The sequence below is a fragment of the Emydura macquarii genome, unplaced genomic scaffold, assembly GCF_026122565.2.
Source record: "Emydura macquarii macquarii isolate MOO-44397 ecotype Brisbane River unplaced genomic scaffold, CSIRO-AGI_Emac_v2 contig_968, whole genome shotgun sequence".
Taxonomy (NCBI): Eukaryota; Metazoa; Chordata; order Testudines; family Chelidae; genus Emydura; species Emydura macquarii.
In genome coordinates this window covers 17134352-17153725 of record NW_027131105.1, presented here as the reverse complement: position 1 = coordinate 17153725, position 19374 = coordinate 17134352, and positions in this window count along the sequence as shown.

Genomic DNA, 19374 nt, shown 5'->3' with positions numbered 1-19374 from the left:
CGCTGACTTGGGCTCATGGGGCTCGGGCTAAGAGGCTCTTTGATTGCAGTGTAGAGGTGGAGCCTGGGCTCTGGGACCCTCCCACCTCGCCGGGTCCTAGAGTCCAGGCTGCAGCCTGAGCCCAGACGTCTACGTCACAGTTAAACAGCCCCTGAGCCTGAGTCCCACAAGCCCACGCCAGGCCAGCCATGGGTATCTAATTGCAATGTAGACATAACCTTAGAATCCTAAAAATAGAGGCTGGCCTTTAAACATAACCGTGGCACTGCTTTAACACCAAGAGCTAACTCCATGGGCCTTCCACCTGCAGTGGTGAAAATGGATCTCCTTTGCAGTGTGTTCCAGGGCACCAGCTTTGCACCGTCCCTCTCAGTCTAGTGCTGTAGTACTGCTGCAATCTGAACCCCAGCTCTGCACTGGCTGAGTCAGCCCGCGAGAGGTGTGTTCCCCAAAGCATTCCCTTTGGAGACAGGTAACAGGGGCAGCTCTGGCAACAAGGGGATGCTGCTGACACTTGCTCTGAAGAGCTCGTGTCCTCCTTCCAGGTTAATAATAAAGACAACTGATTTGTGTGAACGTTTGTAACGCATGTAAAGGAAGAGCAGTACTGGGACTAGCGATTCATTTAACGGTATAACCCCCTCGGGCAGACCCATCTCACTGCTCTCCCACAAGCTAGTAACTTGCAACTTGCTGCCTCCTGGAGGAGTTACAAAGGATGTTTAGTGTGTCTGTTTGAGACAACGTGGTGGATTAATAGCAGCATGACACAAGGTCTCTGTTTTTGTATAAAAACAAGCATCCCACATGCAGACAATACACTGCAAGCTACAGACAAGAAATCCAGGGCGCTTGGTTTGTTTGCATCTATTGATTCATGCACAGGATCAGACAATGCTGGTAAACATCTCCCAGGCATCCTTCTAAAAAGTAGTCTCTGATCCCCCCCCTGTGATCTGGGGGTGCAGTTGCTCTTAGCGGGGAGGATAGTTCAATTCATAATTTCTGCAGGGTTTTTCTCTCTGCTGCCATGAAATATATTGATTTCCACGTTCTCAGGGCAGACCCAGGTATTTCTGCAGTCTCTCGGGTGCGGCGATATGGTAAGAATACTTGAGTGAGATGATCAAAGAGATCATGGCCTACATTTTTTACATGTGTGTTTAATAATAATTCAGTTTTCAACCATCATGCTTACATACAGGGCCAGATCCTTAACTATGTCAAACTAGCATGTCTGCATGGACTACAGCCTGGCCTCCACACAAGAGTTGTATTGCTTTAACTGCACTGGTATGGTAAAGTGATACAACCCCTAGGGTGGATGCCGTTTTACCAGTATAAAGGTGCTTTACAGGAATAAGCTCTACCAGTATATCTTTATGCCAGTGTAGCTACATCTGCACTAGAGGTTATAGTGCTATAAATAAGTTGGTTTAAAAAAATCAGAGCCCCTAACTGGCAGTTACACTGTGTTTAGGGCAGGCCACCAATTATGGATATGTCCCATATGTATATGGATATGTCTGAAGTGAAGTACAATCCAGTTTCAGAAATCATTTCAGATTAGCCTGGAGAGAGCACTCAAAAGTATGCTGCAGGGAACAATCCTGCACTGGTCCCTGGTGGATCTGACTTGTGTTTTGCTTCTAATTTTTATGATACAATTCACTGAAAAATTATTAAAAGGTTATTTTTATTTTACTGGTAAAATAATCCCAAACCTTCCTACATACTGTAAAGCCAACAAAGTGAACACTTATCAGGATCATGTTGCCACCACACCACCATTCAGCATCTAACATATGGGCCTGGTCTTTCCCTAAGACTTATACCCACCTTGCTATGCTGGTCAGGAGTATGAAAAAAATATCAACCAAGCTCTGCTGACAAACCTGCCAGTGTAGACCCAACTGTGCTGACAGAAGAGTGCTTCTGTTGGCGTGCTAGTGTCCTTTGGCACCAGCAGAACTACCTCCTTCTGCTGGAACAATTTTTATAGTGGGGGTGCTGAGAGCCATTGAACTAAACTGCAAACCCTGTATATATTGGAAACCACTTCTAATTCCTGCACCTACGCTCCTTCTGTCAGTGTAGGCTGCATCTAAACTAGGAGGCTCTGCTGGCATAGGCTCTGTATTGTAGACATAGCAATAGGAGGAGCCAGTTCCTGCCCTGAGGTGCTTACAATCTGACAAGACAAAGGGTGAGAGAGGTGAAGTGACACAAAGTCAAACCTTTCCATTGCTGTATCAGTGACATGGACCCAGTCCTGCTGTTTGTGCCCCGCAAACTCCCATTGAAACCAGCGGGTGTTGACGGGCACAAGGAATGAAGGACTGGATCCAAACTCAATGATATATTTGTTTTACAGTCCCGCCCTCTTCCCATCCCTGCTGCACCAGCTTTATAGAAGGAGAAGGTAAAAAAAAGAAGGGAACCCTAACAAAGTCAGAACTAACACTGAAGAGAGAAACTTGCATGGAGAGATCATTAAAGAAAGATCATGATTAATGGGAAGAAAGTCATTAGCGAAGCTGTAGCAATCCAAGAGAGGGCAAGAAAATGTCAGAAATAATAAAGTACAAGAACAGAGAGAAACAGAAGGAAATTAGAGTGGAAAGAGGCCACACAGATGACAGCAGAGATGGGACTGGTTGCTAAATGGGAATCTGAAACTGATTTTGGAACAGCTCAAAGTTAGGAGGAAGGGTTGGGGTTTGTTTAATGGCAGAGATGGAAGTTTGGGTCCAAATAAGGGTTTGCATTCTGAAGTCTCAGGATGAGTGGATCCAGGGTTTGGATTCAGAGTTATCTCCAGGTGACAGCATAAAGATTAAGTGGGAAAGGTACGGACAGAAGGTAGACAATTACTCATGAAGAGAGCTTGTTGACTGGCAGGGTGTTAACATGGCTGTGGGTACTGAAGAAACGGGCATAGACAAATGCTTGCCCTGTCCAACAGAAGTTGATCCAATAAAAGAGATGATCTCACCCCCTTGTCCTTGTCCTTATGCATTTACATAACGAGACTGTAACTGCTTCAGGCTAAAGCTTCCATCTCAAAATTCACACATTTCCATTGAGATCAGAGAAGAGACTCTGGAAATTCAACACATGGTTCTGCTGCAAAACTAGTTCCTTGAACCAAACTGAAAAGTTTGTTCTAAGCTATTAGAGCAGGGAAAGCGAGGGAGGCCTTTTAAATCTACCTTCATCATGGGAACTGGGTGAAGCTCAAGGACTTTCTCTTCCTGTACGAAGCCATCTTGGCTTCTCCCCAGCACTGTGTGTGGCGTAGGAGGACACTGAAGGAAAATCTTGCAGCCCAAGCAGGGGAGACCATGTGAAGTTGATAATGAATCTCATTATGGATGAAGGTTGGGTCCAGAGCACACTGGGTCCCAGCTGAGGCCTAAATGAACGTGAGGCGGCTGGCAGCATTCTCACCTCCGCTGCAAATTATTCCTCCAGGCTCTTGATGAACAACAGATGGCTGGTAGGTGCCAAGGCATCACTGGAACACGCAGCAGGAGGCACAAGAGAGAATATCGATCTGGTTACCAGAATTGTGAGTAACCGGCAGGGTTTGTTTTTGCAAGAACAGGGGATCAATATCAAAAATGACAGCTTGGCAGGAGTGACTTGGCGGCCCAATGAATTCATCTTTTTGCTGGTAATGGCGACTAAGCTCCCTTTTCCCTGGATTTTTAGGGAGGCTACAGTGGTACTTCCATTTTTCAACACAGCATCTGTTACCTGACTTTCTGTTCACTTTTATGGAGGCTGCACGTGGAGATGAAAATCTATGGGATGGCTCGTAGGGGGCCGATGGATTAAAATATGTTACTGCAGCTTGGTCAGTTGTGTTTCTCAGAGGCTCAGCGTGCTCAGGCCTCAGCAGGAATATATGAAGGCTACTTACACAGTTCAATTACCAGGTTCAATTCACTGCTGCAAGGCCCTTTATTCAAACAAAGGTGACAGTATTCCCCAGTAGCAGCTGACTGCATAGCGTGGTGTTTGGGAATGGCCACTGCTAGATGGAGAGATGCTGAAGTTGCAAAATTTGGGGGCTCTTTTTGAAGCAATGAGTGGCTCTTTTGAAATACAAGGCCTTGAGTAGCTAATCAGTTCATGCTCTTTATTATAAGGTGCTTAGCAGCCCCGTGTCTCTACTCTTTTTATTCAAGATTTGTGTGTGTCTGAAGAATTGACACACAGATCGTGGAAGCAAAACACAAGCCTACATCACCCATAACAAGCACAATTACTAGGCTTCTTGATTTGGATTGTGGTAGCACCTAGAAGCCCCCATCAAGGTTCCTGGCCCCATTGACCCAGGCATTGTACTCCCCTGACAGCCCATGCCCCAACTTCACAGCCTCTGCATATGATGGGGCATAACAATTGGCTATAATGCACTAGAGCAAGGCACAGTGAAACAATTGTGATTAGCACAGGAAGCAGCAGTTCCAGCACACCAACTCTCTGGCCAGCATCCCTGAAAGAAAATCTCTCTCCCTATCTTTTCTTTTTAAAACAGAACTTGAAGTTCACCTGATATCTCAGCATTAAAGGTCTGCTCCCAGGAGCTAGTGACACGACTTCAGTTCTCAGGATAAGGCCCTAAAGTAACAAAGCCATTTGCTGCACATTTACCTAGACAGATCTTGCACACGCACTACTGGAACTAGAAACCGATCCTTCATTACATAAAACCCATGGTCCCTCTGCCTGCCTGGCCGTGTCGCCGGTCCTTTATCTTCCCACTTAACCACTCACATGATGGTAGCATTGTGCACACAAATGACTCAGAGCAAAAAGGAAAGATGCAAGGGACCCTAATACTGACCAGAGCTGGGCCGTTTTTTTGAGGGTTTTTTTGTTTTTTTTTTGACAAATAGTAAATTCACCAAAAATGCATTTGGGAGAAGGGGTCATCAAAACTATTTGCAAATTTAGGCTGAATTTGGGGAATTGTTCCAGCTGAATTTTTTTTCCCGACATTTCATTTTGAAATGTTTCCAAACAGCATTCCCCAAATGAAATGTGGATTCGAAACAACCTTTGAAATGTTAGTTTTGACCTGAATGAAATTTGGAAGGGTAGTGTGGTGGTGAGGTTTCATTTTCACAAGAAAAACTGAAAACATTCAGTGTGGGATCAAAAACGAATCAAATTTCTGGTGGATTTTTCAGCTAAACAAAAAATATATTAGTTATTCACTTTTCTTTAGGACTGATGCTGTTTCAAGAGGCTGAACTTCCTTTGACCCAATAGGACTTGTTCTTTTAAAATCAGGTATTTGTCCAGCTTCAGCCCAGACACGTCATTTTGTTCCTTTGTTACTTCTTAACATTTTTTTCTTCCCTGATGATGAAGCAGGGCTTGACACTAAATATTATACATGTTAGGCACAAGCGTAGCTCTTTGCAGATCTCAGAGAAGCACTGGGTGTTGAAACTGAGTCTCTCCTGTACACACCTGAAAACACTCATGAGAGGCCTTTGCTGTCAGCTTTTGAAACCAGACAGTACCTGTGATCCATTCCGATACCCCACACTCAAGAAGAGTGATCTTAAAGAACACATGGGCTTCGTAGGACATTGTGAAAGCACAGGGGAATCTGGAGCTGAGCAGAGCACAGAAATAGCTTAGAGATAGCACGGTGATAACAGTACATTGGAGTAGGGTAACCAGATGTCCCGATTTTATAGGGACAGTCCTGATATTCGTGGTTTCTTCCTATATAGACACCTATTATTCCCCACCCCCTGTCCCAATTTTTCACACTTGCTATCTGGTCACCCTACACTGGAGGGTTTTCATCTGCACTTTCCTATGGGGAGTAGCTGTCACTGCTATGAGAGAAGGGTAGCTGCAGAGAGCAAAGGTTCTCCTCCATTTCAGGAGGTGGGGCTCTGAATTGCAAGGGGTGGAACAGCCTGACAGGTGAAAGCTTACAGCTGGCTGTCATTGCTGTGCCATGTAATGTTTAAATACAGATAATTTCCTTGTTAAATAGAAGCACTTTGTGCCTTAATTCGAACAACTTACTAAACCTTGGTCACTCTCTCTGGCCTCATCTGTAACTAGAGAAATTTGCCATCTGAAACCCCACTTTCTCACATCCATATACAAAAATGCTCCCCACGTGCACATGACACCACAGGTTGCGTTAGCTTTCTTTGCACTGCGAGCGCTTTGTGCTTCAGGCGTCTAGTATAGATGGAATCTTCATGTTTTTAACATGACTTTGCTGGAAAAATTCCTAATAGCCTTTCCTCTAAGAAGATGCAAATTGTTCCTGGACTGAGAATTAAAACTCCAGCAGGCTCAGCAGGGGAGAGCTCAGACTGACTGCAACACAGCAGGCTGCTCACTCATATTGTTCAAAGGCAAGAATGAGGCTCTGGGTGCTACCCTGGTTTACTAGATAACGTACAATACGGAGATTTTTTTTAAAATGTCATCTCATTCATGTGCTGCAGGAAATGGTATTGGAATCAGAATAGCTCATATTTGCATAGACTGATGCTCTATATACTATGATTGAGATTCTCAAAAAAAAAAAAAAAAAAATGAGTGCCTAAAGTTAAGATCTTAAGTCCCAACTTAGGCTCCTAAACAAGTGTCTGGTTTTCCACTGACTTCAGTGAGAGTTTTGCCTGAATAAGGGCTGAATAAAAAGTGAGCAAGTCAAACTGAGAAGTCATTATTTTTAATCTTTACTCTTTCCCTTCATTTCATCTTAGCTGTAATTGGAAGGCCAGGTTTCAGCCTCTGGTGTGGGAAGGGGAGGGAGTTCTTATTCTGGAGCTATAAAGTCCTAAAATAATATACAGGAAGCTGTGACCTTAACAAAAGCAGTAAGAGTAAGTACAGTGGGGCTATAATTTGGTCGGAGAGGATTGCTATCTGGTTTGATGTTAATCCATTCTGAGCTAGTACACATGATCTTGGGCAAGGCTTGAGTGGCATCTGTGTGCCAGTCCACAGAGCAGACGCCTCATTGAAAACCACATGTATCAGCACGTGCTCTGAGCTGCCCTAGGTGAACTAATTAGGAACACTGGTGAGTACGTCACTATGATGACTAAAATTCACTGCTCTATGAGCAATTTTTGTATGGGCTAACTCCAAAAAGGCGCTGAGCACCCACTTCTCCCTTTAGGTCAGCTGCTTGTTTCAGCTACACCTGTGCAGACCTGGAGAAGTATCTCAGCTGACTGCAAGACCAAACAGGGCTGTTGGCTAAACATCCGGTATGGTCTTGATGTTCATTTAACAAGCAGAGAGTTGCACCAAAATGCTGCAGAGTCAGGTAGAGCCAACACTCGCTGTTCCAGTGGGGGTGCCTCTGAGAAGATATCAGTGTCCGTATTCAGAGGGATGTTTGAGAAGAGCTGCTAAAAAATAAAGGCAGCATACTGTAATGATCTAGCCAGAAGTAATGGCCAACACTGAAATTATTCATGGTGCCTTGAAAATATATTGCAAGGAACATGCGCACACACACACACACACACACACACACTCACAGCTTGCCTTTCTTCTGTACAGAATCAGAATGGCTCAACTGTTTGTCATACTCCTGAAACTGGAAAGAGCAAGGCGTGTTTCTCCTCTAGTCCAAGTAGCTCAGGAGAGGCAGGTGGGAAAATGTTTGATTAGGGGATGCAATTTTCTTCTCCCTCCTCCCTCCACAAAAAAGCTAGTACGGTAAATAAGATGCAAAATTCCTAATTCCCTGTAGCTTTGCTTGACAATGAACCATTTTGCATGGTGTAGTGATTATATATAGATCCACACACACTTATAGAGTCCAAGATTCAGACTATTATTATTTTTCCAAAGTACTTAATAATGCAAGGACCTTCTTAGTTTAGTTTAAGATGCTTTTTAGAACCAGTAGCTACGTGAACATAAAGAACTGGTATATTATGTAATAGGACTCCATAAACAAACCCCAGACACGTAGACATGACATTTTGTGCCTTTGTTTTAGAAAATTAACTGCTAAAATGCTCATGCTCCATAAACGAAGCCTTCTCTCTCATTGATTTAATCAAATGTTGAGACAACAACATGAAAGTCTTTCTTGGCTTCACATTAAAAAGTATCAAGAGCTTTTCTGCTCCATATGAAGTGTCACTGTATCTGTCCATTAAGGTCTGAAAGGAGACGCATAGATGCATCTTCATTCTTTTCAGAGAACAGCTAGGTTCCAGCTTGCAAAAATAATGCATTGTGTACAAACAGGAAGGTATGTTAATTGGGCTTATAATGTGCGAACCTTAAAAGCATCTGTTGGTCGTATTCCCTTGAGTGCATTATTCAATCAATCAAAGGGAAGGTGCATTAGAGATGTCCTGCTTTACTGTAACTTCCCAAGTGAAATGGAGGAGTAAGAAAGCAAACAAGCTGCAATACTTGCTTGGCACATCAAATGATCCTTGATCATTCTGGGTCTCATTTTCAGACAAGACTAAATCTGTTATGCAATTTTGTGGCTACCTGTATTTTATGCCTGCACTGGATTAGGGGCTTAACCAATAGTAGTTAGATGCCCAACTGACTAGCAGGTACAATAGGCAGTTAGACCTCTAACTCCTGATACTTGCACCTACCGCTCATTTTGGGTGCAGGGATGAGCGTGTGAAAATAGACGCTGGGTTGAGGCCCACTGAAAATCAGGCTGCTAGGAGTGGATGCCAGCATTGGAAAGCTAGCCAGGATACAAGTACATCATTGCACCATGCACTAAGTGCATTATGAGAGGCGTTCGCTATTCTAAGCATGGAGAATCAAGTGTTAGTGTTGACATATCAAGCTCTAAACCGCACGATACGACAGGACGCCTTCATTCCCCACCCAAGGCACCACCTCTCTCCTCCTGCTGTACTGCTGCAGCTGCAATTCAGAGCGGTACTAAAGCTGGCTCTCCCTTCCTATAAAGGGCAGGGATGGCTGACAGGACAATCTCTATAAAGTCCCCTCTCCTTTGGAATGCTTCCTCTTTTGGTCCAGACGAGCTGGAATTGGTGGATCTCCTGGACACAGAGCAAAGTCCATCTCTTTGATCAGGCCTTCAAGGAGGAGTGAGGCTGTTGTGGGTAGGATTTGTGTAGGTCTGACTGGAAATTCCTACATGGTAGTAAGGAAAAGTCTAATGCTGTTCTCATTTTCACTTTGTAATAATTTTTGTGGTGTGCTTTTAATGTGTTTTTAAAGTAAATAAAATAAGCAAGCAGAAGGTATTGGGCACTGCTGTAGGCAAGACACTGGATTTGATGGACCAGTGGTCTAAGCTGGTTTTGTAGGACAGAAATGTGTGCTGTGGGGTGCCAGGATATCCAGTCATTTCCCTTTTGTTTTGCAGTCTCTCTCCCTGCAAGTGTATTCATTTGCACCATCCTCCCCTCACTAAGGCTTGCACAGTTTGTCCTATTATCTATTTGATTAATAAGGGAACTTTTTAATTAAAGCTGGAAGACAGACAAATAAAACAAATAAGCAAAAAGAGAAAGTCCAATTTTATAGCCTGGCAGAAAGTTTGTTCCAGTGAAGGCTGCATTTTCTGTGACAGGCCAAAGAGCTGTCAATACAACACGCACATTACTTAAGGAAAATGCAACATAGGCTGGACTTGGACCAAAAAATGCAATTACCATTGAGTGAGAGAGAGAGATGGAACTTATCACGTAGGCATTATAAATAGTATTTTATGAACTGATATGAGTTCAGATTGCAAGCTCTTTGGGGGCACATATTGCCATTTACTATGTTTATACAGCACCATGCACAATAGGATTCCAGCCTGGCGGGCCCATAGATGCTACTGCCATGAACTGTAGGGCACACAGCATTGAAGGTAGGCCACAGAACATCTCACATCTCGGTCACAAATTCAAATCTACACCAGGCCAGGAATGGTTAAGTTTGTTACCAGTCAATGGCTGTTTTGTGTCTGTGGCTGAAATGGAGCTGTAGTATTGGGACTGTGCCTTTAAGGGCTGAGCTTCCCAGACAGTGTCTGGGCAGGGCACTGTGGTGCTCTTGTTGTCGTGCCCAGCCGCCTGGAAGTGGACACAGAATAAAGAGATCTCTTGGCTTACGCAAACATTGGGAGCACTGAGTGATTACTGAACACTGCAGGATCCACGTGGATCTGTGGATCTGGGCTAATAAATTTATATGAAAAGCGAAAGGAAGTATTCTCATGATGTTCTGTTTATTCCCATGATCATGGGAGCACATCATCTAGCCAAAGAATACACTTCTAGGCTATGTGAACGTTTTTCATTATGGCTTGTTTCTTTCACTGCGATAAGAGACTTTCCCACACCCCTCTGTGATGTTCGGATGCCACTCTTACAGTAAACGGCTAGTGGCACAAGGGCCTGGAGTCTGAGGGTGCCAGTAACAGCGTGGTTCTCTGTGCCTGTGTCACGCTCAGCAGTGACAACATCAGCCAAAATCACCACTGCCTGTGCAACAAGTGCCAGTCTTCACTGCTCTTTTCCTATACCCATTCCCAGGGAGAGGCGCCCCGCATCTATAGCTTCCATGCAACAGATCCCCCCTCCTCCTTCCCCCAAGGCCGGACTCCTCATGGTTTGAGCTGCGCGGCGGGGCTGTGACAAGGTGTTCCAAAGCTGAAGTGACAATTAACATTTCTTCTTATAAAGGTATTTAGGGGGATAACAAGGGAGTTTGGAGACTTCTCTTTCCCTTTCCACTGTGACTGGAAATCTAATGGTGCAACAGTCTGTTTTAACCAGCAGCTTCTGGCGTGGTGGCCTTGAGTGGCGCACCTTCCACGCCTGACCCTGATCAAGAAGAGGACTAGGCAGTGCTTAATTTGTAAGGAAAGCGGTGCTGGGCTCAAGCAATTAGGTGCTGGGGCTCAAGCAATATTTTTACTTTCAGAACTGATGCAGCAAGGCCAGAGGTGCCGGGGCTATGAACGGCCAAGCCTAGAAGCCAAGGCACACAGTAAGCATTGGAACTAGGGAGGATATGCTCTGCGAGATCCTCCAGTCCTCCATGGCCTTGGATTGTGAACGCTGGGCTTGGAGGGGACATCTGAATGTGACCATGGAGACCGAGAATGGAGCGAGCACTTGCTGCAAGGGAGGCAAAAGGATCTGGAGATGTACTGGGAAATGCACCAGAACATCATGCGTTTGCTCAGGCAACAAACTCAGATGTTGCAGAGCATTACTGACTACACGCCCAACCACCTTGGGCTCAGCAGCCTTGCCCAGCCTTAGAGAACTTCATGATTGCTGCTTCCTACATCCCTCAACATACCAGGTGCAGCATGATGTACAGCCTTAGCCCTACCACTCCATCATTGACTACATGGAGAACAACAGCCACACACACCCATCTGTGAAAATCACAGGTCGCTGTATATGTAGCAACAACCTACAACGTTGTAGTAGATGGCCTCTTTCTTTGCACACAATAAAGTTCTATTTTTTGAAACTCAGAGTGTCTTTATTAGTTTCCACGAAGCATTACAGAGGCCATAGCAGGAGGCAAAGACCAACAAATGTAACCCTTCCATTCAGCAGTTAGCTGGTCCACTTCACCCCTCCACCTGGGTGATCCAATAGTGCTTACATAGCCATGGAAAAGTATCCCTTGCTGTTGATGTACTGAGTGAGGAGGTGGGTTGGTGCCAGAATAAGATCTGCACTCTGTCTATCATGCCACTGCAGTTCAGGAACCCCATTGCTGCAAATCCATTCACTATTTCTTATATGTTACCAAGAGACACAGTCCTGAGAAGCAGGAGACACTTACTGTCCGTACACACATGGATAACCATTCTCCCCTCCTCCCCTGCCATGGATTTTCCAACTCTAAACAGATGGCAATCTGGCATTGCAAGCTTCCAGGACGTGATTGCCACTTGCTCCTCCACTGTCAATGCAGATCTCATTTTGGTGTTCCCAGTACTAGAGATCTGGGGCAAGCTCAGCACACAAGACCAGGAATGTGGCCTTTTGCATCCAAAACTTCTGCAGCCATTGCTCGTCATCCCAAATCTGAGTTACAATGTGATCTCACCAATCAGTGCTTGTTGCTCAGGACTACAAGTAGCTATCCACTGTATGGAGCTGCTCCATGAATGCCAGCAGCAATATGGTATTTTTCTTCCACTGTGTCCATCAGTGTTCAGTTATTGTGCATGCACATCTTCCTCATTACAATCCTGACAGTAGTAGTACTAATTCAAGCTCTGGAAATACAGGAGAATCACACGTCCTGTATTAGCAACACTCATGAAAATTGAGCTGAGTTCTGTTGGATCCACACTTCTGTCACAGATGGTCGTGACACGCTTTACCCCATGTACACCGTTATGGTGTGAGTTGTGTATCATTCATGTTCACCTTTACAGTGTAACTGTGTATTGTCAGATGCAAAGTATGTCATGTGAGGTGTTTTTGGATTGCTCACGACATACTGAATATTATTGTTATGGTAGCATGTTTCCTGCAATGTCAGACATATGTACAGATATGACACTCTGCTGTGTCATATCCCCAAATATGCATCTGACATGGCTTGAATAGAAGCAGATGATCACAAAGCTGTGCTTCCATGCCCAGCAGAGGCATGCATACAGGAACAATGGACTAGTCTAAGCACCTGTGAGCACTTTGTCTCAAGTGGAAGAAAGCATGCCCATTGCCAGAGATGGCCGATCACCTGATCCCAGGGTGTGCTGAGGAAACTTGTTAAAAGCTGAGATGTCTTTGTCTCAAGGCTGTCCCCTGGAATCTATCTTCTAAGCAGCATCAAGGACTGGGGGGTGGGCCTGGTTGCAAGAGGCATCGCAACCAGCTGTGGGTAAGCTAATGTTATAGACTGAAAGCTACTGAAATATTAATCTTAGTTTAGGATGCGAATTATCTTTTAGTTGATTATGACAAACTCCTTGATTTATTATTAATCCCTAGATTGATAGTAATCTGATTTAGAATCACTTAAAATCTTGCTGTAGTAAATAAACTTATTTGTTTGTTTTATCTAGACAGTGCATGTGGATTGAGTGTGTGCAGAGACCTCTCTTGGAGTGAAAGAGCTGGTGCATATCAATTTCTTTGATAAATTGACGGACAAGTGTAAATGAGCTTGCAGGATGCAGTGTGCAGCACTGAACCCTGCAAAATGGCAGTTCCCGGGGTTGCATCTGGGACTGGGGGTGTTTGCTGGGTGTCTATCCTATGATTGGCTGGCCAAAAGGGCTCCTTCACTAGGTCAGGGACCAACTATTCGCAGGAGGCTGGGCGGAGGCCGATTCAGGAGTAGGTGGTTCACACAAGAAAGGGGGGTAAGTTGGGACCGAAAAGTGAGAAATTGGGGTGACACGGCTACACACCAGTCCAGATTGCAGGGGGGAACATCGCAATGGTGAAGACTGAAAAGCATCACCTGGGACTGGGGAAGTTTTAAAAAATGGTGTGAAAAAATTATGGGAGGTAGAAAGCAGCATGGGATGGAGAAAATAGCAAGGTGGGAACTTGACCCCTAGCTCCCAGAAATCTCTGGGTGAATTGCTGTTATCCACAAAACTGTGAAAATGTCCCACATGGAATTGAGCCGGATGGTGGCATGGAGCACATTAAGATACCTGCCTGTGGTACACACCACATGGTACATTGACGCAGCCACTCCCGGTGAGTACACGCAGTGCCAATGCAAGCACCCAAGTGTGCATGTGCCCAAGCAATATAAAAACATCTGTGCTGTAAGCCAAGGTAACTTGCAGCAACCAAACTTTGTCATGTAGATATGGCAAAAGAAGCAAAGAGAGCAAAGCTTTCCCCTTTATGAGAAATTAAACTTATCTAAATTAAATGCAGAATGACTAATGAAACAATAATATTTATTGCACACTTCATCACCTCCCCACGGTTAAATATAATTGAGTTATGTGCTGACTCTAACCGGAATCAGCATGTTAAGTATACAGCAAAGCTGCCCTCTCTCCCAACGGTTCTGCAAGACATACCAGCCACAGTTAATTGAACAAACAGTTGGAAGCATCTTTTAATTAGCAAATAACAATGCAGGGCTCTTGCACTTATTAATAAGGAAAAATGCAATTCATTGAAATTCTGGAATTATTAGGTCAGAGTCTGGTATCAATGAGACCAGGGTAAATGCAGAGCAAATCGATTGGGGTGATGCTCCAGTCCTGCTCCTGGCATCCTTTTCACCCGTGGAAAGGGGCTGTAACCCTGTCCAATCAATAGTTCTGAGTATTTCACACTGCAGTGCATTTGTGCCACTCTGCCGGTGGAAAGGGGCTATAAATGCAGCAGACGGGTAACGGGGGAATTCCCCATTGTAATGAGACTCCATGGGTGGTGCAGAGCCTGTGTAGTGCCTCTCTTCCTCACTCCGGCACAGGGGGCGTGGCCAGAGGGAAGGGGGTGTGGCTGGGACACTGCTGCATTCTGGCTATTTCTGGCTCCTAGAACAAATTCTTGGGGCCACAGGCTGCTAGTCACAAGTTAGAGCAGGGGCCGGAGGAAGGAGGGGAGGAAAAGGTGTGTCAATGTGGTCCCTGGCTGGCCCCAGAACCGAAGGAACACAGGGGTGGAGTAAAATCACCTTCCCCACCTCTATTCTTGCTTTAAGAGTCGATAGGCTGGAGCGGGGAACTGGGGCCAACATAGTCGCATTTACCATCTGCTATCACAGAAGGAAGTGAAAGGGCAATGAAGAATCAGGGCATTACTCTACATTCACCCCAGAGTAACTGAGAACAGAATTTGACCTTTTAATGCTGTCAGCAGAGCTTGGGGGGGGAGGGATCTAAAACCTGGTAGATGAAACAGACACAAAGGGGAATTCAGAGCTACCTTATAGCAGCCAGTAAAGATCTTAATGTGTCTGATTCCAGACTGAGCAGGCATGACCCAGCCTGCTTGTCCCAAGGAGCTAACCCGAATGGCAACTATGGACCAGAACTGGAACCCCAGATCCAAGCACCGCGGTGCCTCACAGAGTAGAGGAGAGCCAGAATCCAGCGGCAGTTAGTAGAAAGGCTGCTGGACAGAGGTAGAGCTGTCCCAAGGGCAAGTCCATTTCTTGGCAACTTTCTGAGGTGTTGAGGGTTTTTTCGTTGTGCATTGGAATGCCTGCAAACCTTTCAAATATTTGTGAAACGGCATTAGGTGTGCTTGTATCCCTCTGCCCTGGACCCCCAATCTTTCTGAGCATTTGCCAAAGTGTTATTTCACTGAAAATATTCCAGCTTTACTCTGGAGCTATCTGCCTCAGCTCCCCCAGGCTAAGGTCAGGTCTATTCTACAGACCTATATCAGAGGTGTGAACAATCCACACCCCAAGCAATGTAGTTACAGCAACAGAACTCCTGTGTGGACAGCGCTATGCCAATGGGAGCGCTTCTCCTGTCGATACAGCTACTGCCGCTTGGAGCGGTGGTTTAACTACGCCAATGGAAGAAGCTTTCCCATCGGCATAGGAGCGTCTTCACTTAAGTACTAAAGCATGCAGCGTTTTAAGAGTAGACCTGCCTGAACTGAAACTGGCGTCACCACACAGGATCTCCCTATGTCCTGGCCTGGACTAAGCAGTCACGGAAGGGGCTTCTGATTAAAGTATCAAATTTTGGGGGTTAAGAAGTTCAAAATCCAAACCTGAGCCCAGATCCAAGCTTTCAGCTCAGGTTCCTTCCTCTTCACTTAACATCTCCTCAATGCAACTTACACTCCTTTGCTACTTACACCCATTATTAGACCAGTTTACACAGGCCAGGACTGATTCTCAGCTATGAGCAAGGAGCATTCAGTACAGCTCTACACTTTTTAACAGGGACGTTAATTAACTCTTGCAACAATTTGCCAAGAGCACCAGCAATTTTTAAATCAAGGTTGGATTTAAAAAAAAAAAAATGCTGTAGTTCAACAGGAATTATTGTGGGGAAGTCAGACCAGATGATCACAATGGTTCCTTCCGGCCTTGGAATCCATGAACTCTGTATTAGCCAGCAAGAATACATTCAGGGACATTGGGCTAACGTGGTAACGAAAAGCTGGAACGCATAACTCACCTAACTGAGCAGCTTCCCCTTGCTTGGTCAGGAGGCTCCCTCCTGGCACTGGCCTGGCAGACAGACTGCATCCCTGCTCAACAGTTCCAAACTGGTAATGGTGTTCTCCTGCAAGTTTCTTATACAAGCCTTTTAAACACCTGGGTTCTTCCTTTCAAGTGCCCATCATATTGTTTTCCCATGTACTGGCCCTGCCCCACTCCTCACTTCAGATAAGGGAAGGGCTGTGGTCAGACCAGCTATCATCCATCAACATTCCAGAAGGCGCCTCTGGCTGGTGGTCATTAAAAGTTAATGGGGCTGGTTGTTGGTCTCCACCGTATCTCCAAGGTAGCTCTATTCACCAGTTGACAGTTCATGATAGTTTAGTCATTTTAACCCGGACACATCTGTGTGATCCACACCCAGACCACTCAATGCTTATTCCCCTACTACTCAGCACGTGTCTCTGAAAGACGTTAATCCTTTGAGACCAAGCCCTGGTCTACACTGAAAATTTAGATTGACATAGATATGTCGCCCAAGGGTGTGAAAAATTCACACCCCATTGCACCATAGTTAGGCCAACCTAACCCCTGGTGTAGACCCAACTAGGTCAACAGAAGAATTCTTCCATTGACTTAGCTATTGCCACTCAGGGAGGTGGATTACCTACACTGATGGAAAAACCTCTTCCACTGATGTACAAAGGATCTACACGACAGCTGTTCAGTGGCATAGCACCTGTAGTGTAGAGAAACCCTTAGTATATAGCAACACAGAAGTAAGGGGGTGAGCTGAGTCACACATTTTCCTAGTACAGTCATTTTCCAGTGTTCTCCACAGATGTTTATATTGTGCGTGCATTTTACCGCCCCTCCCTCCAGTGTCATGGTGCTTCATTGTACCTCCCAAGATGTGACATGATCAGTCCAGAAATTCCCCATCACATCTACTGCTTAATTACAAGGTTACTAATTTCTTATTTTAATTTTCTTGTTGCTATTGCAGGATGAAAGATTCTTTCACTGTAAGAGATGCCCAAAGGATAAAAGATCTCCCAAGCTATGCTTTCCAAACTAATCCGAGTACCCTGGCTGTGGTCACAGGTCTGCTGTCTGGCTAGATGACAGAACAAAATCACTCCCCACTTCACCTGATTAGTGGAATAAATTAGAAAACCAGAGAGCTCTTGTTTTCAAATCTGGCGAGAGAAGAAGAGAGACTTAATTTAGAGACATCTTGTACTGTCAGGAGCAGATAAGTGGTCATTGATGTTTTTCCCCTGTGTTAAGGTTTGTGTGTGTCACGTTAGAAAAAAGGAAATGTTCGTTATGTGTTCTCTCCTTATTCCCAGATCAGATGCAGTGTTTGTTTCAGAAGTATTGGGATAGAAGATACCAGACTGAGGAAGCTGGGCCTGAACTCTCAGTCACACTGATGTAAGATAGGAGTATCTCCACTGAATCTGGTGTCAACCCTGTGAATGTGAGAAGATGATCAGGTGCAGTCATTTTGCAAGGTCCGCTGCTGGAGACTCGTACCCTGTATCCGCTCTCTCATATAGAAACTTGACTTCTGATTTCTTATTTTGTTGTTCTCAGCCTACAGCGAAGGCCTTTCTGACTGGAACTATCAGGCTGCTCTTTGTGGATGGTAAAAGATAACCATGGTAAGATTTTTTGGGAAGGTCAGGATCTATTTGAGGTCTGCAGAGCAGCTCTCTAGAAATTAGCTCTAAAATGATATCTGGTAGTGCCATTGTCTCCTGAGACTCTGGAAGTTTGTGCTGAAATGCTCAGACACATTCACTTCCCAAATCATAATATGAAATTAGTTTTTTAAATGAAGGAATGTTACAGATAATTTTAGTGTGTTTGCCACTTGAACAGAACAGGTCAGGAAGAGTCAGGGTTGTGTTTCCTTATTTGTAATGAATATCTGTATTAACAACCTACTTTCTACATCTTTGCTCCTGTGTTAATAATTCCCTGAAATTCAGAGTGCACTGAATGGTAGCGAACACAATATGGCAACAAGGCTGAGCTACTCTGGCTGGGAATGTTTAGCAGCATTACCCTTACAAGTTCCCAACCGGTCTTGTGTGTCTGTAGACCTGTTCTGTAGTTATAGAAAATAATTCCTGCTTGTTAGAGATAAAGCCTCACTTCCCAGCAGTGTCACATTCTGGAGGACTTCAGACCAAGTGTCCTTTCTCTGCAGGATGGGACAAAACTACAATCCCAGAGTCAGACACTCCTGGATTTTGGAAGAGTTTCATGGTGGAGTTGGATCAAATGGCTGTGGTTTGGGACCACTGCCAAGTAAAGTTGTAGGAAGGTAAAATGGCCATTTTGGGGGGAAAAGCTTTCAAATGAGTCACTGTGGGCCAGTGACTCTCTAACTCTCTCTGGCCCAATAATTTTTAAGTATTTCATTGTTTAATTAAAGTAGAGAGATTGAGAGAGACCCACATCAGAATATTCCATAGTCTAGTGGTTAGGGTACTCACCTGAGAGGTGATAGATCCCAGTTCAAGTTCCTTCTGTCCCTCAGTGGAGAGGATGGACTTGATCCTGGGTGAGTACCTTCATCACTGGGCTAAAGGTAAAAAGGGAGGTCCTCCTCTTTCCCCCTGGCTGTTTTGTTTCAGGTCCTGCATACAACTCAGGTGGCTGAGCACCTTCCCCCAGTCTGTGAACCACTAACAGAGATAGGCGCCTATCTCCAAGAGAGGGGCAGTGCTGAGCACACACCCCTCTGGTCAGCATCTTCTATTGATAGTTCCTATCCCTTCAGCATGCTGGCTTTGTGACTCAGTCTAAGGTTTCTCCCTCACCCATTCAGTGTATAGGGAGGCTAGCAGCATAACTCAGGCTTTGTGGATCACTTTTTTGTTGCTGTGATTTTCTAGGTGCCTAAAAGTTAGGAGCACCTATGTCAGCATTACAAGACCAAGTCCCTTTGTGCATCCCACCTACAGCCTCTCCCATCCTTCCCCAGGCTCAGCAGACAATGAGGTTTCAACCATCTTTCTCAAGATGGCAGCCAGTGGTCCTCCACCCTTGTATTGGGCACAGAAAACATGCAACGGAGCCCAGTAATTCCCTTAGACACCAGCCCCAAGGAGTCAACTAATGCAAGAGCCATCTGCTCAGACCTTGCCTATCTACTTAACTGTTTCCTCAGGACTACTTCCTGCCCTACCCAGGAAGCCCTCTTCTTTGACCTCAGCATGCTCTCTTTACTCCTTGCTAGACTTTCCCCAACTAAAGCTCTTGTGACTCCAT